At 34.3% G+C, this 27,349-nt stretch overlaps 1 protein-coding gene across 5 annotated transcripts in view; it reads left to right on the top strand.

Annotated features, from left to right (window-relative positions):
* Positions 1–27,349, top strand: part of Zbtb20 (zinc finger and BTB domain containing 20) — a 786,764-nt gene that overhangs the window by 297,853 nt on the left and 461,562 nt on the right. For 3 of the 5 annotated variants that reach the window (XM_052158175.1, XM_052158178.1, XM_052158176.1), the window contains exon 4: positions 26,523–26,596. The gene's annotated coding sequence lies outside the window, so the exon portion shown is untranslated. Of the gene's footprint in view, positions 1–26,399; positions 26,419–26,522; positions 26,597–26,811; positions 26,917–27,349 lie in introns of those variants that run through there. The other 2 variants (XM_052158177.1, XM_052158179.1) reach the window with 2 other exon arrangements.

Below are 27,349 nucleotides of genomic sequence, written 5' to 3'. Positions count from 1 at the left end.
AATCATAAATATTAAGAAAGTATTTTGACAACATTATCATTTAGCAAAACAACAAGAGCATGCCCCTCTAACTCAGAGCTATGACTTCCTTATCAAAGAAGGTTTACAGATGAGATTAGAATTCTTTCCTATGCTGTAGGCTTCAAACCCAATCAGAAAGTGGATGGTTATTCCTTTAATGACTATTGTTTAATGGTATTGTTTATTGACTGTTGTGCCAGTAGCCAAATCTTGCCTGACAGATGAGTATTATATAGTGTAGGGTAGAGTGTTAAGACCTACTGTTCTGCTGCCTTAATGCATCACACTGTGAGTGCTAGCTGGTAAGGAGAAAGTTTCTCAGTTATAGATTGATATCTGTATGCAGCCAGAGGGTTTGTATGATACCTTCAGAAGTAGCTTTACCATCTAGTTATGAAGGACAACCAACAGCAATGGCAATACCCCGTAGTGTTTGTGGGAGTTCTGGGGCAAGCTCTTGATCAATAACTCAGTTTAGCATGGTGACATGGCCATATGGGATTCTGTGGATCAGGCAGAATAGGGTTTGGATTATCATCAAAGAGTTAACAGCCAATTTCCCTCTGTGTAATCACAATAGCTTCTGTTTTCTATGAGATACATCTATAGACTATCTGATGCTTATCCTCTTTAATGGAAGTAATGCAGTTAAAATGTGTGAAATCTCAACAGATTCAATATTAAATTTCAGATAAAAAGTTGGTATTCAGTGGCAGCCTTCACACATAATTAACAATGAACTTTGAACAGGACCTGCCTAGGGGGAGTTGGATCATGAGGTTCTAGAAGTCTACAATCATTTCATTCTAGCAGGAGAGGCATGGACACTTTGCTCATTGAATAGATGTGAGTAGATGAAGCAAGTAGCCAGGGGACTTTTGCCTGGGTCTATAGAACATCTGGGACTAGAGACAAGTGCCTGGTCCTTCTGTACAGTGCCTTTCTCCTAGAGTTTGACTAATCCATTCCTAACATTCATTACAGTCCCTCTCTTCTTAAGTGTTCACCTACCTGGGTAATATCAACGACAAACATTCATGTGGCGCTTTCCTCAATGCTCCTTAAGGCTTGTTTTCCAGAACTCCATACTATGTTTTTATGAGAGTTGGTAGTCAGAACTAAAGCACAGAGAGACTGAGTAAATCTGGGAAGGAAACATAATGAGTAAGTGGTAAAGACCTGGTTCTGAACCCAGGCCTGAGGGGTTTAGAGTTCATACTCTAGCCTATGGAGTTATGTAAGCATATAGTTATATAACCACCTGGCAACAACATACATAAATTCTCTGTGTCTTAGTAAAAACACAGAAAGAGCAAAATGCACATGATCTGTAGGGAAATCCACTATATAAGAAAAGTAAAGTTGGGATGATTGGATGTCTCCTTAGAATGTAAGGAACTTAGAAAGGTCCCTAGGAGGAACTGAAACATTGCTTGTTCCAGGTGACTGAACAACATTGGATCTGAAGGGTGGAGTTAAAAGGACACCAGCATGACTGACTGTCTGCAGCCCACTATATCAGAGTAGATGACCTTGGTAGGCTGCTCCCATCTTTGTGTCAGGCTGCTTGGGTGACACAAATGCTAGGGACAGGCTTGGTACTGAGGTAGTGCATTGGAACACAACTGTGCTCATTTAGGCTGCAAGTAAAGAGCAAAAATTTAATCTTAAGCCATATTATAAAACATTGAAGAGCTAGAGCTGCATATAGTTCTGACTTGTGATTCTTAACACCGTGCTCTATGAGTATCATGAATGTAAAGCTACCTAATACTTCTCTGAGCTCCAATTTCCTCACCTGTAAGTAGGATAATTGTACTAATATCCTAGATTCCTCATGAGGAGGAACAAATAATATGTCTCCAAAATGCTTAGCACTGTGCCAGGTACATAGGAATACTAAACATTTTAAGAATAAAAATCATTTATTTTTCAAATATTGTTTATAATGCTAATTACTTTCTTATATAAAAAGAAAGCATGGCCTAGGAGGTAGTAATAAGTAGGACTTGATATCTATCAATCACTCACAGCTTTTGGATAAAGGACTTTGAACTCTGAATTGTGAATGGTGCTTATAAAGGAAGCTTTGTAAATCAACTTATTTAAAATGCAGTAAAACAGCTTATGATTTAAAAGCATCCTGTGGTGAATCCTTTTATAATGTGAATAATCATCCCCTAATTTATCTGTTCTGTAAGTTCAGATTTTGGTTTAGTTTGTCTTCTTAAAACAAAGAGTACACCTGCATGCTTGTTCCTCCAAGGTAAGCAGTACTTTCATGCTGGGAAGACTTTCAGAGAAATACAGGGTGCCTCTTGGATTCAAGATGACAGAGGGCAGTAACCACAGAAACACACAAGGCCCCTGTTGTCAGGAAGAACATTAATTGTGCTTTGTGATGCATACCTTTTTAACGAGTGTTCATCCTCACCTAGGCCAGTAGACCTAGGCTACATGAGGATCATTGAAGCATAGGAAGTTGCCCACATTGAAGAGCTAGGTACAAAAAACAGTTTGCCTCATGCCTTCTTTCTCTGAAATTTCAATGGAACTCAACATGAAATTATGAAGTGCCATACAAATCCCTATGAGATGCCAGCAGTATGGAAAGCTATGCAGTAGAACGAACAGTGGGCTAGGGACTGGGAACTCAGGTAAGCAAGGTCACTGCATGCTCACAGCACAGGGGACAGATAGGGTGCAACTTTTTCTGTGCATTTGTTTCCTGATTGTAAACTAATTGTGTGGGATTTACATTCCATATGTCACCTCTAACTAAAAAACTTTACTAATCTGATTCATAAAATGAGGTAAACTGTTCTGTTTCTTTCACTATGATTTAAAAAAAAAAAAAAAGATTGGAAGAAAAAAATCACAAAGAACACTTATGAGTAGTTAAGAGGTTTTCATGTCCCAGTCAACAATGCTTGTCACTCTGCCTCAGCTTGAGCCCTTTTTTTGCAGATATGCAGATTTATAAAACATTTTATTTAACTATGATATAGATATGAATATCAATGTGGGCAAACTCAAACCAAATGAATCTTTTCTACCATTATCCAGCAAACATTGACCTTTGTTTGGAGAAACTTGGATGTATTTAAAATACAGTGACCTCTCCCACAAATTAATTATATCTGGGACTAAAATAATTACATCTTTTCATTGATTCTTTTTATTTCCACAGTATCCATGGGAATTTTGCCAATTCTTCATAGCATGATTTAAGCTCATTCATATCTAACTGGGATGAAGTACACTTTAAATATATTTCTACTGCTCTGTCCTCTGCATGATGAATGAGACAATACCATGTATCAGATTCATAAACATAAGCTATATAGTGTGTCACAAAGCAGGGTCCTTAGCAACTCAATGACTACGTTGTAAGAGCTTGGAGAACAATTCAAACTTTTCAATTTTCAAACAATTCAAATTTTCATACTTGTTCCAATCCATTGAGGATGTTGAGTGTGGAACTACACAGATTACACATGTATCTGATATCAAATTAAGAATTTAACATTTTATACTGATTCATAAATGGCTCCTATATAACATTGAATTTTTTGTCAAAAAGCATTCAAGTAGGTTTTAAAGAGAAACTCATGAGCTTAATTCAGATAAGGGATAATGAATCATAAAGTTTAGCTAAATTGGAAGTTCTGGCAAATCTTAGTAATCCAAATTATCATCTGAGTTCCACTGCCAAACCTTAAGATGCTAAAGCTACTATATCTGACAGTATGTGTGACAGGTTTGCAGGTGCCAAAGTGACTGACTGTAAGCAGAGCAGAGAATCCTTACTTCACAAAGGTAAAATACTCATCAATTCAGTTCAGTTCTTTAGAGAAATCATGATCTTAGACATGCCATTTATAATTTTTAATGTGCAAAAATAAAACCATTTTATCCTTCCTAATGTAATAAATATTAAAAATATACAACATAGTATAAACCATTTCTATTTTCTCAATATATGATAGAAAATGATATGATCTGTTTAAAGCAGGTGTCATTAGAGAGGATAGTATAAATATTAAAATTCAAAAATGCTGAATCACATCTACAGAGAAATTCTAGCATAAGCAGTCGATTTTAAAATTTACTGTGATATCATATAAAAATCATAATATTATTTTTATATGTAAAAAAGAGTCAAGAAATATTGATGGGCTAGAGACATGACTCAGCCATTAAAGGCTAGGCTTACAACCAAAAATATAAGAGTTCAGTTCCCAGCACCCATGGTTGTCTCTCCAGCCACCTCTTTTTGTTGGACACTGTGTCTGCACACACAGACTACTAATATAGATTAAAACAGCTATTGAAAATATGATCTATATGTAAAATGAGTAAATTAAAAAAAGAAAAAGAAAACAAAGAAAAAGAAATATTGAGTATATATTCAGTGTTATTGGAATGTCAACCTGGAGAACCCATGGCTCTTATGTTTCTGAAATCTTATGTATACAACCCATATAACAAGATGATTACAAGTGAATTTTTTTTAAAAAAAAAAATCTTTCTCTCTGTATTGAAGTAGAAGATCTGGGTTCCATGATAGAGACAGACTGTGTTCTCTAAATAGTACTTGATTTTATTTCTGAAGACTGGAGAACTCATAAAAGCCCAAGAGCACCCTCTAGTGAGGCTTCTGTGATAGGCCTAGGGACTTACTCTTGACCTTCATTGTCCCTTTCAAATGACCTTTGATTGTCCAGTATGTATACCTTGGCTTCCTATTATCTGGTCTTAACAATTAGCAGATCATAGAGAAGGTGGTTTGCTTGGAAAGCGTGTGTAGCAGTAAAAATGCCTAACCACTAGGACCTGGCATCCATTGATCTCATGGTTTTGTTTTTACTCATAAAATACCAGTCTGTGATCAACTAACTTTATTTACTGTTAAAATGGTTTTTAGAACTACTTAAGAAAACATAAGTGGTAGAAGTGTCTGTAACTCATTTGTACTCTGGAATCCGCTATAGGAAAGCCAGGAGCGTTTTTATATTTCCAGTATCAGGAATGTGGCCAAGGCTATTAAGGTGATTTTGGGAGATAACAAGGAAGTGAGGGATTTGACCAGTGTATACTGTATACATATATTCTGTGATTAAATTAAAATTTATAAATATGTTATTTATACATTGAATTTTATAAATAATTGTTGATCGTTGATAAATAAATATTTCAAAAATGTAAAAAGTGATTAAATATAATTATATATGTACTCTTGTATTTTAGAAAGATGAATATAGAGACTGTGTTAACTGTAAGTTAGTCTAAGCTGTGAGTATGTCATTCCCTTAGATTAGTAACTATTACATAACAATTGAAACAAGGTTAATTATTACTTGATTTTATAAACAAGTTGACATAAAGTGCTGCAGTTGGAAGGGAACTTAGAGATCTAAATCTCTCCAGTTCAGACAAACAGAGGCAAAGCCCTGGTGTACCGAAATGTTAGCTTCAAGTGGATAATGGTAGCTTGTGCTCATTCTAGTGTTCCATATGCTACAATAGCCCCATTATTAAAGAGACTGTAAGGTGATCACATATGCTCATTCTCACTGATTTTAGACAGTTCTGCATGCTTAGAGTGAAAGTGTGTGTCTTACCAGTCCCTCTCTTGCTCTGTCTCCACTTTCTGGGTTACTTCGTGGTAGAAGATAAATCCATGGTTATTTAATGAATTCTCTTCAGTCTTGAAACACTGAGGCCGCACTGTTTACTTGTGACTGACCCTTCAGTCAGATTAATATTCTAGAATTACTAGAAACTATTCCTGTAAGTCTCTGCTTCAGATTCATATGTGTTCTGATGGTTTTATCTGTTAATGTTCACAGAAGTATTACATAATTAAATTAAAAAAATAATGTGGAAGACTGTTGATGTTCATTAAATTCAGTGACTGTATTGAATGTTCATATCTAATTTGTAAAGAAAACAAGGTATTCTTGGGATTATCCAACAGAATTCAGATCAGTAACTCTTTAAAAAAAAAAGCTTTTAGGGATATCCTCAGGTTTCTTGAAAACAAACCAAACTACTTGACATACTTATTTTACTTTCATTTTAGGAAATAACCAAACTCTGTGTGTATTTATACTTGAGAATTACTGTATAAGAAATTGCATTTTGGCAAAACGTGTCCATATCAGTTCAGGGGGAGTCTATGATTCATTCAATCCTTAGTTTATTACTACATTTTCAATCTCAGCTTTAATAATTAAGACTCTTAGTTTTAATAGTCTTAATACCCATGCCTTTCATCACTGCTAATGTTTGGAAGATGAGATAGTTATGTGTGGTAAACAAGGCACAATGTCTTAATTTCAATTGTGATTAAAATGTAGCTAATTTAGCGAACTTTATTTTATACGATTCCTCCAATACAGTGTGGTTTGTTTTGCTTGTTACGAATCATAAAGCTAGCAAATTGTAGTGCTAGAAGTGATCATGGCTATCAAGGAGGCTTTGACTTTTAGATGAATAAAATGACACTGTAGAAGAAAAAGATATTGGAAATGTGTGATTTTATAACTTGATTTTCAGGAATAGGTATTTCCTTATTTTTCTAAAAATGGTTGACTCTGGAGAAACAACTACACAGATTTACAGATACTCTTACCCAAAAAATTATCCAACATGGTGTTATCTCTGTCTAGACTATAGGCACTACATTAACCCTGGTCACATGGTGGCACAGTAAAGCATATCTGCCTGGCTAGCTTTCTAATTCTTGTCAGTTTGCAACGGTGTTAAAGACCACATTGAAACCTTAAGTGACTACTGTTAAGTCTATTTCATCGTTAGCTGCAAGTCTAAACAGTCACAGTAATGAGGCCGCATGGTCTCTGCATGGTCTACTAAATATTTTTAGGAAGTGGAAACCCCTTCTGGAGTTCTGAGAGAAACATCACTTCGAAAATGCCTTTAAAAGTACTCCAGCATAAACACTGCAGTGGAACATTTCATTAGCTTTTTGAGAACAATAAAGAAATGTGGAGCATAATAGGCTAATATGTTTAAGTGGCTTTGGTAGAACCCTACTTAACTCAGTGGGATTTTCTGCAGCATGCAGAGGTGAAAAACCATTGCCTATGTATGCACTTGTAGGACTGCCTCCTTCCTCATTGCATGCAGTGTATATCAAAGAGAAGTGACTTTCCACCTGTAATTCTAAAATGAAGAACATCTCCAAGTACACGGTTTAGAAGCATCAATATTTAGGTGGGATGATCAGCAACCAACAGGGATAGCTTTTGGCATCTTGGATTATTGCAAGATAGAGGAAGGAATAAATTGAATATTAGCATAGCCCAGCCTCCTATAGCTTCTGTTGCCATCAGGGAATGAAGATTCCAAACTACCTAAGAAAAAGACATGATGAAAGCCAAATCTTATTGGTTATAAATTACAAAGTCTAATTCAACTAATGAAAAATTATTTTGCTATTTACACTTAAAATCTACCCTGCCAAAAATTTGAATGAAGTAAAATGATAATTTAATAAAAAACAAAGTAGTAATTTTTTAGTGGTTTTGTTAGGATTCAAGAAACTACACTTAATACAGTTGGCCTTGCAGTAGTATCTTCTGCCAATACCTTTAGCTCTTGGAGCTTCTATTTTCTCTAATATAAATTGGCACTCATTAGTCCTAGGGACACTGTGATCTTTGTAATTTGATTAAGCTTTTAGGGAAAAATGCAAATTCAGTGTACAATTAAAATGTTTTAAGCAAGTTCAAAAAGACCTACATGATAACAAATGAAAAGTATTATTTTCCTTTATTTTAATAAATTATCATCAAAATTCATTGAAAAGTCAGAATCCGTTTTCATGTGACATTGAATTAGTGATATAAAGAAAAAGCTTTTCGAGAGATAGCTCAAGTGGCTGAAGCGGCATATTTAAGGCATTAGGTTTGCTTGTTTCCCTTCCTGTCAAACCCTATCTTCAAAATACTATCAAGTAGTTACATTGATCAATGGAATCTATCCTTCAATTCCAGGATGTGTTTTCTATCAAATTTTCTCTTCATTGATTGTTGGAGTCTATATGCAAAATAACATATAAACACAAATGTAAAACCCAGCTGTAATTGTTGCTAGCAGTTGGGGACATCACGGATTCCTTCAGAAGTAAACTTGTATTGTAAATATCACCAAAGCCACTCAGTAGGAGTGTGAAACTCTAAACAAAACTTCCTGAAGACAGTGGCATGGCTCTTCCTCAGCAGCTGTCAGTCTCCTAGCTCCACTCCTGCTCCAGTGGAATCCCACACAAAGCTCCAGGCTCTCCAAGTTATCCAACAAAGAATAAGTGGGCTTATTTAAAATTTATCCTTAAATATGTTTGCTAGTTTTGAAATTCTGATTTTGTGCTTTGCTTGTGTAATTCAAAAACAGCTTTAGTTTAAAAACAAAAATTGGCAAAAATACTAGTGCATTATGTGTTTTAATCACGTATGGTGTTTTGAAAAAGACTCAAAATTGACAAAATTATTTCATTGTAATTACAGTTCAAATGCATGGATTTTCTTTCTCATAAAGTATGTAAAATAAATTAAAAACAACAAACTTCTTAAATGAGTAGTATATGAATAATGAATTATATAATTATTCTATAATATAAAGTGCAACAGCTGTATAGGCGGCATAATTTTTATTGTATGTGTTTAAATCCTTTATTTAATGGAGATTGTACTTTTAGTTCATATTAAAAATGTAAACTGTGCACAGTTCTCAGAAAATTTTATCCAGTGACATGTTTAATACTCGAGCTCTAGTGTCAGTCAGCCAGATTTTCTCTTTTATGGAGTTCTTTGATTGTTCTTATAAGAGCTTTTTTCTTCTTTTCTTGGTAATATATAAACATAGAAAGAGAAGTTTCTTTGGCTCATATTACACTCATGAGACAATGATGATGCCGAAGTCCTTTTCATAATCAGGACCTTTGTAGAGATTGCCCAGGTATTCTTAGCCAAAATCTCCCTCTCATTGTACACTACTCCAGGGCAACATGTGGTGTGCCAGCTGGATGCCCTCCCTGCATGCCTCAGGTGGCCACATTTCAATGGTGCCTATAGAGCACAGGCCAAATTCTCAGTCTCTGTGTTAATCAGTGGGAGAATTCCCATAGAAAGGGGATAGAAGCATATTTCAGGAAAACTCTAGGAGATTAGCCAGATGATTAGGCCAGGACATTCTAAGTTCAGGTTTTATGTAGAATTTCTAAGGCATTATCTTAGTTGACTGAAGAATGCTAGAAAATTTAGAGATACTTCAAATTAAAAATACCTTTTTTTAATTTGATAACACAGTATTTTCTTAGGATCAAGTCAGAACTCATCTTGATTTGTAAACTCAAAGATAACTGATAAACCTATTAAATTTATCTAATGGGACCATTCTTTCATAATTTTGAAAGGATCTGATATATATCTAGTGAACTCTTAGGGTAACCTTTTTATTTAGATTCTGTTCAGTTCCATGGACATTAAGTAAATATATGGTATGTGTAAATACTCTAGTACATTCTTTTGGTGGTTCTGTATATAACCTTGCAGTATTGAATATATTTTCACATTTATTTTCTTGTTTATGGTAAGAATTTACCTTTTAATTATTGCTTATATAAGTTGTATAATGTTTCAGATGTTATATTTTGGATTTGAATAAGGTATTCTGTATCTATTTTGGGTTATCCTGAAGACCATTGTAAACAGACATTTAGCTTTCCTTGAAGGAAAAAAAACATAATTTTGACATTAAATTGACTGTTGCATTTTCTCAGATTTTCTGTTGTTTCACTTGATTTTCGGCTCAGTTATGAGTTTATTTTTAATTACCCAATTGAAACTGTTCTATATTTAGCCTAAATGTAATATTTTTATTTACTACATTTAAGCAAATATTAATTTATTACATTTCATAAATTTTCTAATATAAAAGTGTGATTTATCAGAACTTATTCTTCTTGCTTATGATATACTAAATATTGCTGTTCTACTAGAATAAGAATAATGTTAAGGTTATACAACTTGTGGATAACAGATAAATAAGCAGTTACATTCCACATAGCATATACAATATCTTCTACAATTTTTGTATCTAATTCAGAATGGAATTTTTCACTTCTGTCGTTATTATGGTTTTGATAATTTTTATCATCTTTTTCTTAAGTCTACATTGAAATAATTGAAAAAATTTTTCTGTTTTACGTTGATCCATCAATTGGTTTTCACTTACACATATTGTAGAAATAAAATTTATTTTTACTTTTATCATTCAGATTTTCTAAAAATTAAAAAAAAATCATCTTTACTAGGAATTGAACAGACCACATTTTTCATAAATTTAGAATTTGAAAGCTTGGTTGGGATTTTTTTCATGATGTCAAATTTTCAAAGAGATGTTCTGCAGGAAACCCATCAGTTATGTCATTTAGGGAGTTTGGCCCAGAGGGCAGTCATGTTGACCCCATCTGCAAAGGTTGGCTAAACTAGAATCTTGGACTAAGTAAATCCCATTCATCAAGGTCCACATAAAGTAAAGTAGGTGGGGAGCAGGGGGACAGATGGTAGGGTCGACAGCAAGAAAGTTGTTGTTGACATTGATGTAGACCCTTCTTCTTGCCAGAGTGACTCCATGGACTTCTTTTGGCATGAAAGCCTAAGCCAAAGCTATCATCTTAATGGAAGGTGAGCTGCAGGCACACTGGAGAGATCTAGACACAGTAGGTATCTAGGATTGGCTTAGATTCTGTCTATCAGCTTGACTGCCATACCTATTTGATTGATGTGCAGTGGGGCTTGAAAGTGCTGCTTTGATGTTGAGGATTGTGTCATAAGGTTCCTGATATGGTGCACATGTCTGAATGAAATTGGACATTGACTGTCTTTGCCTATGCCAAGCAACACCAGACTTGAGTGCATTATTCTGTGGATCAGTAGCAGATGGTGAGTACAGACATTTGGAGGGGGTGTGCCTTCAAACAAAATGTGGAGCCAACAAACTTAGAAGGTTAGTGCATGTCTTGACTTTGGCAGCTATTTTTAAGCAATTACAAAAAATTCACATATTACCCATTTTTACTTTGAGAAAAACTAAACACATTGGTGTACCATGCAACAGAAGTATACAAAGCAAGTATACTGTTCTCTGTATACTTGGTTGTGGTTGGAGAGGGCTCTTGGCATTGGCTAAATGGGCCATGTAAGTAATTTTGGATTCTTTATGCTTGAGCATGGTACCGATATAATTGTTACTAATGCTTGTGAATCTTAGAAGAAGACAAAGGAAGGGGCATCAGAGTACTACAAAGTCTACTTGTTATATTCTAATATAATGTGACATTAAAGAGTGATTTTATATTCTTTGGCTTTCAATTGGTTAGAGTATTCTATTCCTCAGAAGAAGAAAAATTAAGAACATATAGACAACAGAAACATACAAATATATTGTAGAAACAAATTTATAGGTGAAAGAGCCTGACTATAATTACAGACATACAGGAGAGAAAATTCCTACAAGTATTTGCTATTGTGCCTTGAGTGGATTCTGAAACCATAGAAGTCAATTTTTTATCAAACTGTCTTTATCAGCTATAAAGGTAAAATATGCATATCAAAGAGAATTTAATTTGGAAACAGACAGATTAATGCAACTGCATTTTAAATCCATTGTCACCATCAATTTGGATTGTTTCTAATATTTGCCCTACCTCCTCCAACTTTATTCACAACTCTAAAATGTATGTGTTTACATGTTAGTTTTTAAATGAATTTTGGATCATATGGCATGTGTTGTGATTTCTCAACATCAATAATTAGATGACAGTTACAAAATGTGTACTATCAATACTTTCAAATTATTGTATCCTGTACTAAAAACTTTTAATCCATTCCTTCTTACTTGACATTCAAGCAATTTTGAACATGATTTCTTCTATAATGAAGATCCATCTTTCTGTAGAGGTAAATTTCTGGGTTAGAGCATGTGCATTCAAGGTTCCTTGAATAACATTTGCTAAATTGTATGGGAATGGATTTTTCTAGATAATTTTCTCCTTGTTTTGAATATTATCATTATTTTTCAATTTGTCAAGCAAAACCAAGGCTTCTTGTGTTTTGGTTCAATAGATTGCATTAACCTAGAGCTAGCGTGCTTCTCATACACCGATGGGACATTGCTTCCTCCTTTTAATAAGCTGTTTGCTTGTGTCCTTTACTCCTGTCTGTTATCATGCTGATTTGTCAGATTGACTTTATATGTTAAGTCATTAATTTTGTCAAAGAGTTTACAAAAATGTTTGTCCTAGTTTTCAAATGTCATATTACTGTCTTTGCTATTGTTAATGTGAGAAAAACTTAAGTCCTTGTATGAGTAATCCTGCTGTTATATTGTCTTTTGCTGTTATATTGCCCAATAGATTGATATTGTGTAACTAGTCGACATTTTTTCCTAGTATTTCAATAGTCTAGTTTATTTTCTATTCTGTTAACTCCATTTTAGGTGAAGGTATGAAATCAGTATGTTATTTAATTGCACCTGAGTGGTTAATCTTTGCTCTAACACCATCACACTTACACACTCATGCCATAGCGAAATTGCATATAAGTATTAGGAGTTCTGCAGGAGTTTCCTTTTCAGTCCTTGTTTGGTTCTTTCAGTATTTCTGTGTTGTGTCTCTCACACCTTCACAGTTTATATATTAGGTTGAAGCCTTCATTTTAATCTTTTGTGTGTGTGTGTGACAGGGTCTCATATAGTTCAGACTGCAATTGCATTTGCCATGCCATTAAGGATGACGGCCTTCCTACCCCAATCCCACTGTCTCCCAAGTGTTTATGTTCCAGACATGTACACTGCACACAGCTTTTTTTCTCCATTTAAAGGTGGTTGTGGTATTGTCATCTACATATTATTCACAATGCCTTCCCTTCACTGAGTTCATAAAATGTTCCAATAAAATTTTATTAAAACTATAAATTAGTATTAGTGCCTTTGTAATATTCAGCACTTATATTCAGAACTATATAATATTTTCCATTATGAATTGTTATATTCACAAATCAATCTTAGCATCTTATTTGTCTGCATCCCAAAGTTTCTGGGTATAAATGGATCATGTTCTTGTTTGGATTTGGGATTGTTTCATTTTGATTTTCCAAATTTTTAGTAGTAAATCTGTGTCTATTCTATCTAATGTTTGCAATTAGTTCTGTCCCCTTAGCTGTTAATAGTTTCTTTGAAGTTATTTTGAATTTTCAAGGCAATTACATTATCAGTCAACAATAACGGTTTAGTCTTTTCTCTTTTAATTGTTTAATGTCCCATTTTATTAATTAAAATTTCTCAATCATTTAAGTGATCATTGTGATAGGATGCATACTTTTTGATTATATGTATGGAAATACTACTATCATTTTTTCATAGTTAATGTTCAGATAAATATACTATTATATTTGAAAAGTAAATTAGAATTTTATTTTCTTTGAATATTAGAATTGTTTTCAAGTTAAATGTGATATATTGAGAAATATTATGAAACTCTAATTGAAAGACTGAATTTTCATGTAATTTTTTTTTTTTTTTTTTTTTTTTTTTTTTTTTTTTTGGTTTTTTGGTATTTTGGATTTGGTTTTTCGAGACAGGGTTTCTCTGTATAGCCCTGGCTGTCCTGGAACTCACTCTGTAGACCAGGCTGGCCTCGAACTCAGAAATCCACCTGCCTCTACCTCACAGAGTGCTGGGATTACAGGCGTGTGCCACCACTGCCCAGCCATGTAATGTATTTTTAATTCAAATTAATATTACACATTTGTTCAATCTTTATTTTGTACCAGAAAATATTCCATTACACATTGGAATTCAAGCACATTGGCCTTTTCCTTAAAAAGGCTATATAGTAATTTGGACAATAACAGTTAAAAAAACAACTTAAAGTCATTGATACCTCATGGCTAAATAATGCTTAAATTATTATTAAACAATTTAATATTAAAAATTCATTAAGAATATTTCATATTAAAATGTGAATTTTAAAAATTGTTTAAATATGAATAACTATAGTCAAATTTTTGGTTTTTACATTAAAAGAATAGTGATTGGATTCTAACTAAAACATTTATAAAATTTGGTAATGCCCCACTAAATTTCAAAGCTCAATAGTGTAGACTATATACATTCTATCAAATGGGGAACTGGATGTGTCACCATAGTTAACTGCCACCTCTGATAAAATGACTGAAATGACACATGCTCTTAGAATCACTTTTGTGATACAATGATTGGAATTTTGTTGATCCTAGAGTCTTTTTGAATCACCTAGTAAGATTTCAGTAGATATTCACATGATTGTGGTTTTAGAACAGATTTTATTGCCTCAAATCACTTAATAAAATGTATCCTGATTTTTCCACCTTGTGCAATTCATCATATTTTTAAAATTCTTTTTGATATTGTTCTTTTAGACAGTGTATATAAATATTTTATATTTTTAAAGTATGCTTTTTGACTAGATCCTTTATAATTTAAACACATAAAATTACATTTACTGTTAGTTTTTATACATTATGCTAGGTATTATGAATTGTAATACAAAAAAACTTAAGACACATACTTTGAAAGAATTCGCTTTCTGCTTGGTAGATACAAATAAGGAAAAATATAAAACAGATTGCAGTGAAATATGTATGCTTTGTGTGAACTAATATATCTAATCTTTTTAATTATTTAGAAAAAGTATTAAACATTCAATTTACCTATTGCATATTTACCTTCCTCTGAAATAAGCTTTTTTCCATATAATCATTATCCTTTATAATTATGTAATCACTTGTTGCTTATACCTTTACAATGTGTTTCTGATATTTTTCCTCCTTTTAACTACATTGCCTAGACATATACATATACATGAATTCACATACTATTATTGATGATAATTCTTGATGAAATCATAACACTTGATTTCAATGGAATGAATATTTCTAATTTATATAATATCTTATTTGTCATAACTCTGTATTCTTATCTTTTGTTAAAAAAACTTTATGAAGTTGTTTTCAAAATAAATATTGATGCTGCATAGTAATAAGATTAGTACATGCCAAAAGCCTTGCTTTTTAAGGCTTTTCTTTGATTAAAGAGCTTGTCCAGTACTGTAGAATCGTTCACCAAAGAAATGACTTGCAAAGTAGGAGGGATCTGTGTGCTGATACAAAGTTAGCACATCTAAAAGTGATGCCAACAGGAAATGCTTGTGTATTAAGGTCAACGTCTTCATCTTTTAGACTTACATTATCTTTTTTGTTGTTTGTTTTGTTTTTGTTTTTATTCTTTAGAGGTTACCATTTTAAACTTTAGCACTATTTCATATTCTCAAAATGTTATCATGTTTTGTAAAATTTTTATCTCTTCTCAACTTTAAGTGCTGTCATCAAATGATGTTTGTCACCACCCATGATAGTTGTCCCTATGGAACTGTTATTCTATATTAATGCATAAGTAATTCTATTGATTAAACAACATAGCTTCCAAACCTGAAGGCTTTTCTCGGCCTCACTGTGAGCCTCCTGTGTGGTAACATTTGTTTGAGGTCTTGTTAAAATGTAAATAAATTATGCACAGCACACTTCCTCTATTTACGCAACTCACTATACTGAAGCAACTGTCTTGATGGAGCACAGATTGATATGTAGTGTGTTTCTGTACTGAACCAAGTGAAGAAGGCGTTGTATGAATATTTAACAGAACCTACTTCATAACAGTTTTAAAAGTATTTTATGAATTGTAGATAATCTGAGCCATGGGATATGATGTAATTCTGCATAACAGAGTTCATAGAAAGAAGATAACTCCTCAAACAGAATTGTGTTAGATTCCTGAGAAATACGTTTTGGGGCTTTTGTAGCACTTTAACTTTATAAGCATATCTCACATTTAATTGTGCATATTACTATTATAGTACTATAGTAAATAAAGCAGGAATGAAAACACAAAAGTTAGGCTGCCTCCTAAAACAATTTGTCTTTACTGGAATGCACTTTTTCTCCTCTACCATTTTAGCGTCAAATATGCTGTTTTGTTTCTCTTGAGAAGCAATTATTAATCTCCATAATTTCAGAGATAATTTATAATTTCTGCAATGCTGCTTTCTATATATATATATACAAAATTGGAATTTCCCATAGTACATGATTAGACAAAATCTATGAAATAACAAGTGATAATATATTACTTAAATGTTCATACTATCAAGCCTATGGAATATAGTGTTACTTAATAAGTTAACTTTAAAAATTGTATATATTGCTCATTTCTACACTACATATAGTGAGATGAAGAAGCAATTTAGTGATGAACAATAAATAAAATTTAGCAAAATGAAGCTGGTAGTAAAGTTTATCTCATTAGAGGCTAGAAGATGTTTTAGTGGGCAATGTGCTGACCTCATAATCCTGAGAATCATGCAAAGCTAGATTGAGTGGTGCATGTATGCTTGATAATCAAAATTAGGAGAACTGTATTTTGCAGGCCAGGCCAATCAGCAGGCTTAAACTTCAGTGTGAAACCTTCTCTCAAAAATAAAATGGAGAGCAGTTGAAGAATAAAAAGGATATTTATTGGAATGTTATCTTAAATTACAGTAATGGTGATTATTATTGTACAATCAAATTATTGATGCTTTTAATTTTCTTACACATTTCTATATTTTCCATCCTTTTTCTCATTATTACTGATATTTATTACCTTTCCTTTTTGGCAGCTGTAAATATGCATATGGTACATTGTAGTTACCTGCACCCCACTCTGTTCTCTCTCTCACCGCTGTCAACCTGTCCTTTTGCCTGTCCATTTCTCAGACTCATGAAGTCTTGATTTTGTCTTATGACCCACTATATTTAATAAGGCCCATCTGTGTAGCTGTGGGTTTTAAACTATTCATCAGAGCCTTCTGAGCTTACCCTTAGTACACAAGTGAAGTTAATGACTGGCTCTCCCTATCGTGAGTTAATAATTCACCAGGGTCAGGTGTTACTCAGTAAATGTCTCAATCTATGAAAGACTACCGACAGGCCATACCCAAAGCAGGCAACTAAAACTGCTTTGAGATCCTGATTGCAGTGGCTCTGTCTTGTTCAGAAGGTAGCATTTCCTGTCCATTTTTCTATCTTCCTGCTCTTACATTCTTTCTATCCATGACTTTCTACTCATATATTCCTTCATTCCCTCTTCTGCAATGCTTCCTGAGTGTTAGAACTGACAGATTAAATATCCTTTCTTTAGAGCTTCGCACTCAGTCATGACTTTTTGAGTGCACAAGTCAGCATTTTCCACAGTTCATTGCAAAGAGAAGCTTCTCTGGTGAGTCTTGATTTGTCTATGTGAAGAAATATGAATACCAAGAAAGCATTTTGATACCATGACTCTTTACCTAAACAGCTGTTGTAAGTGTCTATCTGGACCTAAATCTTCTCTGTTCCAGGGTTTTGACTGAATTTACAGTACTAAGCATGAATGCCTTTTTGTGGATAGGCCACAAGTCCAATCCATACAGTGACTAGACATCACCATAATAGTCACTGTCCTGCCAGGGGACAGTTTTGCTGGGCAAATTTGATTTGCATTGTTGTGTGCAGGATTCATAGTTGGCTAGGACATTGATGACTTTTGTCCCAGGGCAGCATAAATTGCCTTTCATCAACAAGAAAGCTAGCCAGAACAGAAGCTTTCAGATCAGTTCCAGCTTTGTTTCTCTATATCTTGAAACAAAGGTATATTTTCAGCAATAGAGTTGCTCAAGTGCTGGTAGACAACCAAAAGGAATGGTAAAAGCTTGTATTTTGCAGGAGAATATCCATGTTCAGTGAGAAACTATTGTCTCAAAAACAGTGACTGAAGATCAAATGGGGCAGCTCACAAATGCCAACCTTCTATACATGTACATTGCAAGCACACCTGGACACACACATGTGTATACACATGTACCACATATATACAAACATAAAAACCTCTTGTGTTTATTATATTATGTACATTTGGAAGCATTGGACTGTCACTATATACTTTGGAAAACATGCACTGCAAATACTAATGTTAGGAAGAGATAGATTAAAAGGAAGAAATTTAGTATTTTTAGAGTTAAGAGATTCATATCATACAGATATTCCACTCTGGATTTTTTTAGAGTATATATAGGAACTAAACACTATTGGAAGGGCTGCAGTTATTTCAGGAACTTTTGCATATATTCTGTATACATGGGTCTTTTGCTTTCATTACATGACCATGAATAATAGATGGTATCTAAAATACAACTATTCTTTGTTACTATTAAAAACAACAATCACTTTGGGCTTCAGTTGAGTCCTCCAATAGAAGTTGCAAAGACTAACAAAATGCACAGCAGAAGAAATATCTACCTACTTTTCCTAAGAGACTAAGCACTGATATTCCATTTTGGAGGACTAAAAATCCATTCAAATATTTGTCTTCATATCCTCCTTGGTGTGAGTGATAAAGCTCAGAATTCATATTATAATAGTTTGGATATTAACTGAGTGATGTAACCATATCACTTAAGGTAATACACTTCTATCATACTCCATATTTTGGAATACTGTTACTTTGAGGAGTATATGTGGTAAATTTTATTGTGAATTATATTTCTTAATTTTCAAATAGAAATATTAATCCTTGTAGGTACAAGTTCTTAGGGAAAAAGTGAATAGTTATAGCTGCTACATCTTTATTAATCAAGGTTGGTGAGTCTTGGTTTCTCTGAGATTTTTGTAAGTGTAAAATTAGCATCCACATTAGTTGCCACCATCAGATGTTTGCGCTCCCTCTGCTCCATAAGGCTGGCTTGATGGAGATGCCAGGTGAGTATGTCCCAAGGAGAGAGGGAGGAGAAAGAAAGAAAAAAAAGAAAGGGAAAAAGGAAAAAGAATTTCAAGAACAAAGTAATAAAATCAACAAAATTGACAACTTTAGTGAGACTCACTAAAGAGCTGAAGATAATTTACCAAGATCTGAAATGAAGTAGGGGTCACAAGTAAACCCAAAGATGTCAAAAGTATTTTAAGATAAAACTATGGGATGAGACATTCCATTTCAATCAACAATTCAGTTAAATGAAACAGCCTAAAAATGTTCAAGTTAATAAGGCTACCTAGGAAGAAATACAGAAATTAGATAGGCCTGTAAACTTTAGATAAGTAAAGCTGATAAGGCAAGTTAGAAAAGAGAGAGGAAGAGGGGAAAGGAGAGAAGGAGGGAGGGGTATAGACTCACTCTAAATACAGATGGTTTCCTTGATAAATTCTGCCAAAAAAACTAAAGAAAAATTGCAGTCTTTTACATAATTTTCCTGAATATAGTGGGAGGAAATAGATCACTTTAAAAAAAAATGAGGATTAAACCTTGCAGTCAACAAACAAAAATATAACAACAAAAGAAAAAAAAATCAATACCTATACTGAAAATAGACACCAAAATCTTCAACTCATTATTCAAATAGAGTAATATAAGAAAGCATTTGTGCACCATGATCAAGTAGGAGTAATTTCAGAATGTTAGGGTGACTTAAAATCCAATAATCAATCAATGTAAAATACCATATATAGAGAATATGAATTAACTGCCTTAACTGACACATGAGAACATATTTAAAGTCTAGCCTCTATTTGTTACAGCTGTCTCATGGAGCTAGGAACAAGGGACTTCTGACCCTCAAGGAGACAGCTATGAAAACACTAAACTATAAATGTAATGATGAAATTTCACTGCTAAGATGGAAAAGAAGCAAGGCTGTCATATCTGACCTCTTGCATGTGGTGATATAATAAACTTGTATTCAGAATGATGAGACAAGGATGGAAGGGAGAAAGGGGGAGAGGAAGGGAAAGAAAAGAAGCCAGTGAAAAAATGATTTTTATTTGTAGACAATATAATATGGTATATAGAAAATTAAGTATATCACTTAATTTATGTGTATTACATAAACATGCTTATGACCTAATTAGCGGTTTGGCACATTATACATAAGTTCATTGTAGAAATCAGTTTTCTTTTTGCATACCAGCAACAATGAAATTACAAAAATTCCATTTGCAGTGGCATCAAAAATATTTTTTCAGAAACTAATAAGTTAATTCTAACATTGAAAACAATGTGAAACTTAAATTAGTGATTAAAATGGGACAAAAATTAGATTGCATACAATATCTTATGTTCAAACTTATTGTTCAAAATCTAATGAGGAAGAGACTCTGATATTCACTTGTATATCAATGGAATGAAATTGAGAGCCCAGAAATTAAACTTGATTTTTGGTCAGATAGCTTTTATAAAAGTACCAAAGCAATTTGATATTTCTAGGTAAGGTACAAAGACTACTTATATGTTGTAGATCTTTACCTCACACCATAAACATTGGCTCATGGACCAAAAATCTAGCCAAGAGCTAGAATTATGAAACTTGAAGTTGTTAGATAAGAAGATCCCTATGACTTTGTGTCAGCAAGAGTCCCTAGATATGCCACGAAAACCTTGATTTTTAAAATGAGGAACAGCCTAGTAATGATTAGACTGGCAAGCTATGCCCACTGCTCTGATAGTGGCATAAATGGTGTGGATTTAATACTCATTCTGCAAGATGGAATCCATTTGTTAACTAGGCCAAAACTTTCTGACTCTCTAGGTCATAGATACAGGGAAGACCTAATAATATTATTTTTCAAAATGAACATTGTACTAAATTGTCCCCTAAGTTTCCATCTTTTTACCCATAAATTAGTGTTATCTCTCACCCCTCATTGAAGAAATTTCTTTTTGCAGGAGATGGTGATTAACAAAGAGAACAGTAGCTGTTCCGTGAATTACAATCAGTGCCACCCTTCTTCCTCCCTAGATTCTGGGATTATTAAAGGTTGGAGGGCAGAAGGAGTGGAAGCGCTAGGTGGTAGACATTTGCAGTGAAGTATTATTTATTGAACATGGTGGGACAATTGCTTACATGAGCTCACAGAGGCTATGACTTCATGCACAACACCTGTAGAAGATGAGGCCAGGCAAAATACCAGTCAAAAAGTCCCATCTCTATCTGAGTGTCTGTTTGGTAATTAATGGCTGCCGAACAAGGTTGAGCAACTCTTCTTCAAATATGCTGCTACTGAAAAGCCACCAGTAGAAAGTTCTACACTCTTGTGTACACAAGCAGCACTAATTAGACACTTGGGTTTTAAAATAGACACACATGCTAGAATGTGTGTGTGTGTGTGCGCGCGCGCGCGCACACACACACACACACACACACACACACGACACACATCAGGGAGAAACATGAAGTTGGGGTGAATAAGGGGAGAATTGGAAGTGAAATGGGGAGTGATTTTGAAATGCATGAAATTTTCAATAAAAATGTGCCTACAGAAAATGAATAAATTCATAACTTGAACTTCAACAAAATTAAGAACTTGGGAGCTTCATGATAGAAATCAAATGACAAAACACAGATAAGAAAACAAATGATTTTAAATATATTTACAAGTCATCATTTTATCATAATTATTTTATTTACAAATCATAAATTGTCTCATAGTATATATGAAAGTATTCCATGGTATGATAAAGAATCCATTTTAAACTGTCAATATTTTGAATATATATTTACCTGAAGAAGAAATAGAAAGTGCCATAAAAACAGGAAAAGATGCCCAACATGATTAAACTTAGGGAAAAGTAAACTTAAACCAGAAGGCACCAAGTATTCTTGAAGATGTGGAGAAATAGAACCACCCCACATAGCTAGTGTGAATTCAGCATTGAATATTCCATTTCAAATATGTTGTAAATTTCTTAACAATTAAAATAAATGAAATCTGAGAGCCTAACAGTTCTACTTCTCAGTGCATTCCAAAGAGAAATAGAAATATATATCCATACGAAGACTTGCACAGTATGGATGTTCATGGAAGTATTATTACTCATAATAGCCAAAAGATGGAAACTGCCTTAATGAGCATCAGCTGACAAATTGACAAAAAAAAATGTGATGCACTATACAAATTCCATTCAACAGCTAAAATATATGGAGACAGTCTGGATTGTGACAATTTCTCAAACTGTATTGTGTTTATCATTGAATAACTCAGAATGTACTCAAAATTATTGATAGTAAGGATAAATACATTGTTATGGGTAGTTTTGATTGTCTTTTTGACACAATGTAGAATCAGCGTGGAAATGAGTCTCAATGAGAAATTCCCTGGATTAGTTGGCCTGAGGTCATTCCTGTGAGGGATTTTCTGAATTTGAGTCCCTGGGTTTGAAAGACTTTCTGGGAATTTGGACTGTGCCATTCTTGGGTTGGGTCCAAGGGTTAATGCAGTCTAGAGTGACTACAATGTTAGCATGCATGTATTGATGCATTCATTGTTCCTGTCTGTGGATCAACTATGACTAGCTCTTCGGCTTCCCTGTTATAATAGACTGTAACTTGGAATTGTAAGCTAAATAAACCCTTTCTTTCTTAAGTTGATTCTGTCAGAGTTATCCATCACAGCAACAGAAATTGAAAGTCAAACATATATTCAATATGTAATACTATTATATAGTGCTAAGATAAAAGTGTTTATTAAAACTATAAAATGGCGGATATCTCTTAACCCAGTAACCAAGGTTACCATCCTCAGTTACATGTCATGTTGAGAGCATGTACTGCCCAATATTATAATAATAAATCTTTTTGTATGCAGTTTTGAAAGTCATAATCCCAGTCTATTCATGAAAAAGTATTAGCAAGTATTAGTTGTGTAACATAACACAAAGTATTTGATCTTGTTCAAAACTCTGAAAATAATGAAAAACAAACAAAAAAGGCAGAAACAGAGAAACTAAGGACACATGGCACAGCCATGTAATTTGATATTCTGAATGGGATTCTTGGAATATAAGAAAGATAATCATGGAAGAATTGGTATTATTTGACATCTATTACTTGACATCAATAGAACATTTACTAACATTAAAGAATAGTTTTATTTCTAGTGTGAAAATGTCAGTTATGTTAATAAAAAGTTATCTTTTAGGACTGCATAGATCAGCCTCAAAGGGTGAGTGATATGTTATCTGGCCTTGCCTTGTAAGTGATCTGGTTGAATAAAAAACTGGCACAGAGAGGAGAATGTGTATGGGGGCAGTGCATGCATGCATGCGACTCACTGTGCATTTTACTTTCCGTGTGTTCGAAATTTCCCATAATGATTTTTTTCAAAAGGAAAATTCAACTGAAAAGCATATTTCTCTATTCACATTCTATACTGACCACAGTCACTCACTTCTTGTGTCTTTCAAGAGTCAGGTATGTACAGTGTCAAAGTTAATAAGCCATCAAAGATTTATTGAACATGCAAAAATAAACCAAGGAAGATAAAATCAGGGCAAAATACTTGGGAGAACATTAAGAGAAGTACGTGAGTTAACAAAGCTCCTACCTGGGGTGCTTCTTGTTCTTCCCTTGGAGCTCTGTTGCCGAGCCAGAAGCGGGTATCTCAGTCCCTATCATTGTGAGGATTTGAAAATCAGATAGACAGACTGCGGTTAGAAGGCACCTTTGTTCCTGTTCAGTGCTGGGACCTATAGTGTTTCACCACTCTTTGTGGTTTTGCTGTTTGACTAAGGGCTTTGTGTGCAGCCTTGTGACTTGTAGAGTGGGTCAGATTTGCTACTTCTTAGACCTGTAGAGCATCTAGTGCAAAGTACCAAGCTGTTTCAATGAAGACTGTGTGCAGAGAAAATCTTTCTTCAGGGCTTGCTAATTTATACTGATCTCACTGTATCATTGGATACTGACTATACTCTGTAAATCCTCATAGTTTTACTCTTCCTAGAACATTTACCAATGGTGTTTATTTCACTATTGCCTAAGAGTCACTTTTAAAAAGAGTTTAGAAACTGATATTTCAGGAGAAAATCTTATTCACAATACATGCTTCATGGATCTATCTTTAAGATGGATTCCATGTACAGTTGTGAACATGAAATTTGGGAGATGAAAAGCAAAGAGGAGGGCTACAATAATACCCTGTTCTGATTTCCTGCTCCTCCACCTCGGTGTGCCCTCAGAGGTTTGCATTTTCCTTAATGATCTGCCTTCAAGCAATTTCTACCTAATATTGCGCCCTACTGATAACTGACAGAGCTAATGGTTTGTTCGTGTGGCAATGAAGAGGAGCAGTATTCATATCAAAGACAACTGGTCCCACTTCCAGGTCCATCTTTGGGCCAAGATACGTAGTCGCCAACAGTGAGTTGGCGACTGTATTTTTTGAGTCCTGGCGCAAAGCAAGATCCATCTGTTTTGCCCAGCCGTTTGCCTGAGTGCCATAGAACGGTCCTGTTATTAGGCTTATTTGTGGTCCTATTTGAGGTTGGGCATAATGAAAATAAACTTCAGTTCTCCTTTGATGAATGCAGCACAGGAATTAAAAGTGGTGGTATTGGGAGTTTAAGTGGGGCTGTGTCTGTTTGCTCTTTCCTCTGCTTTCTTTGGATGGATAAACAGACATTTAAGAATGAGTATGTCATCTGGAAGGATAGTTGTGACCAAGTTTCCCTCAACAGGATACAAGATGTTATTTTTGAGCTTCATTACCCTCACCAGAGAGAGGGAAAGAGAAAGAGACAGAGGGAGAAGCAGGCAGAAATGGAGAGGAAAGCCAGTCAAAGAGGACAGGGAGGAGGGTGTGTGACTTCATGTTGACTATTCACAACAGACTTTACTCCACATCTGCTGGGTTGAGGAAAGGGAAATCTGACTGAACTGAACTGCTGCTTGTCAGTTAAATCGTTTCTGTGTGTCTGTTCCATTTGATTCCGCTCACCTTTTCTGCTTCAAGCCAGACAGTGAGTCTGTTTCACTGACCACATTTTGGTGGTGAGAACAATATCAGGTGGGATTTGGATTTATCTAGAAATGGACACTTTATGTTTCTGAATCATTTATCAGGGGTTATTGTTATTCCATATAATTTTTGAGCACAGTTATTTTCGTCTGTGTCTTTCATGACTGTTTGGTTGCCTTATAAGGATAGATGTGCTCTCCCCTCCTCTCATTCAATTGTCCCTGGTGACGCCTCCATAATTCCTGTCTTTACACTGGTGCATTTTTAGTCTAATTCAGGCATTTGGGAAGCAGAGGGAAAGTTTAGTAAGTCAGTCAGTAATTTTTTTTTCTAAAATCTAATCCCATTCATGGGTCAATTTAGTATGAATTATGAGCAAGTTTGCATTTAAAATGTATGTGCATCAAATAGACACATTGCTCAAATTATTCTTCCATATAGTTCAAAGGAAAACAGGATTTGCAAGTGAGAACCAGATGCATTTTCTAATAATAGGTGCAATTTCAGAGGTGATTTATGATTATGATCTCATATGTGGAAATATTAAAATATTACTTTGCATTATGTGAGGGTCAGACATAAACCTACAACAATTAGAGAAACAAATATTTTTAAAATACTGTAAAATAAGGAAGATGTATGATAGCTCCATTTTATATTTAAAAATATCTTTTTCTAAACACTAATGTGTTAGTTATTTGAAGCTAAAAATAGGAATGACTTAATGTAATATATATGTGATTCTTTTATTACTAGTACTTGTAGAGGATGGTGTTTGAAGAAAAAGATTGAAAAAGAAACAGTAGGATGTTTTAAGCCCAAAGTTGTGGGATACGATTGTAGCTCTGAATGTCTAAACTCTTAATTTGAAGATTTATTTTTTAAACAAACAGTTAAGCCAGGATGTCTCAATCAATCCTCATGATATTCCCATGTTGCATCAGTGACAGGATGGTACACAAAAGACAATATGATGTGAAGTGGGGCAGAGGCTGCCCATAACGCAACGCAGTAGCCATTTTGTACTATGTGTTGCTAACTCCATTGGTGTACCTCTAGTTTGCAGTCTTGCCCCCCACAGGTAAATCATTTGAAACCACAGATTAGCATTTTTCTAATTTCTTGCAGTAATATTTTCCTTTAACATATAATCAGATCCATAGATATTCCTGTTTTCCTGTGATCTTAATGGTTTCCCTACTCTTTGGGTTATGAAATTCTTCTTTAGGATGTTTTCCCTCTAAATTACTTATATTGTACCTAAATTCACTGCGGGAGTTGTCTAACCACACCACAATACAGTCCTTAGCATGAGGGAGAAGTTTTTTTCAGAATTACCTTTGTTTCCTCTTTAGATCCTTTTATTTTCATTTAGAAACTACTTCGGGAAAAGGTTTTTTTTCTCTCTCTCTCTTGCTCACTCTCTTTTTCTTTCTTTTTCCCCCTTAACAGGGATAAAAAAAGCTCCGCTTGACTGGTAATGCATTGCTTTGGATGGGGAAACATTATGAAAGTTTAATTTTTAATTAAATCTGAAATACCAATTATAACTGAAAGAGATTTTAACCTGTTTCTTTTCAGACTGCCTGAAGTTACATTTTGAGGCTGAAATCACTGCACCTTAAAAACAAAAGATTGGGCTGCACTGTGTTCCTGTAAGTAGGAGCTTCCTTTACCTTCCTCTGTGTTTCTGTGACCAACCCACAAAGAGACAGAACCGCTGCCATCATAGTAACCAGTCGTGAGGGAACATCTGAATGTCCCCAAAGAAATATATCCTTAAATGATTTCCTTTTAAAAAAAGTTATTGAGCTCAATATTTCAGGGTGTCTTTTATTCCCTCGAAATTATGAAACCTTTCTTTCGGCAGGTTTGAATTTCATTAGGGAGGAGGGTGTCGCCCACTGAGCATCAGCAGGGTGACATAAATCCTGTGTGGAAAGATTTCTGCATTCTTAAACCAGACTCTTAAGAGGTAAATGAATTCTTTTGAATCAAAGTAAATTTCATTTTCTTTGGTGATGTCACTAGAAATTTTTAGCCTTTGTGTCAGTGGAAATGGAAAGTTCCTGATGACATCACAAGATCCTATAGCCTGAAGATTTGGGGCAAACCTAAGTAAAAATGCATAATTCCCTTGTGTGCGTGTGTTCCCCATTCTGCTACGAAACAGTCAAAATAGCACATCTTATGTCTTCCCGTGAGCTACAAGGCTGTCTCTCAGAGCCCCATTGTTCCATAAATGCATGTCAGAGTCTACCACAGTCTGCTCTACCCTTATTTAGCTGCTGTTTTGTCAATGTACTTGGAAGAACAATTAACATTTGGGATTTCAATGTCTGAATAACAGGCAGTGAATAGAACTGGAGCAAATAAAAGATTCAGATGCCCAGGGTAGCAAACACAAG

The sequence above is a fragment of the Apodemus sylvaticus genome, chromosome 15, assembly GCF_947179515.1.
Source record: "Apodemus sylvaticus chromosome 15, mApoSyl1.1, whole genome shotgun sequence".
NCBI classification, from domain to species: domain Eukaryota; kingdom Metazoa; phylum Chordata; class Mammalia; order Rodentia; family Muridae; genus Apodemus; species Apodemus sylvaticus.
Note: the sequence above shows the minus strand (reverse complement) of the source record. Positions and strands in the feature narration are given on the sequence as shown.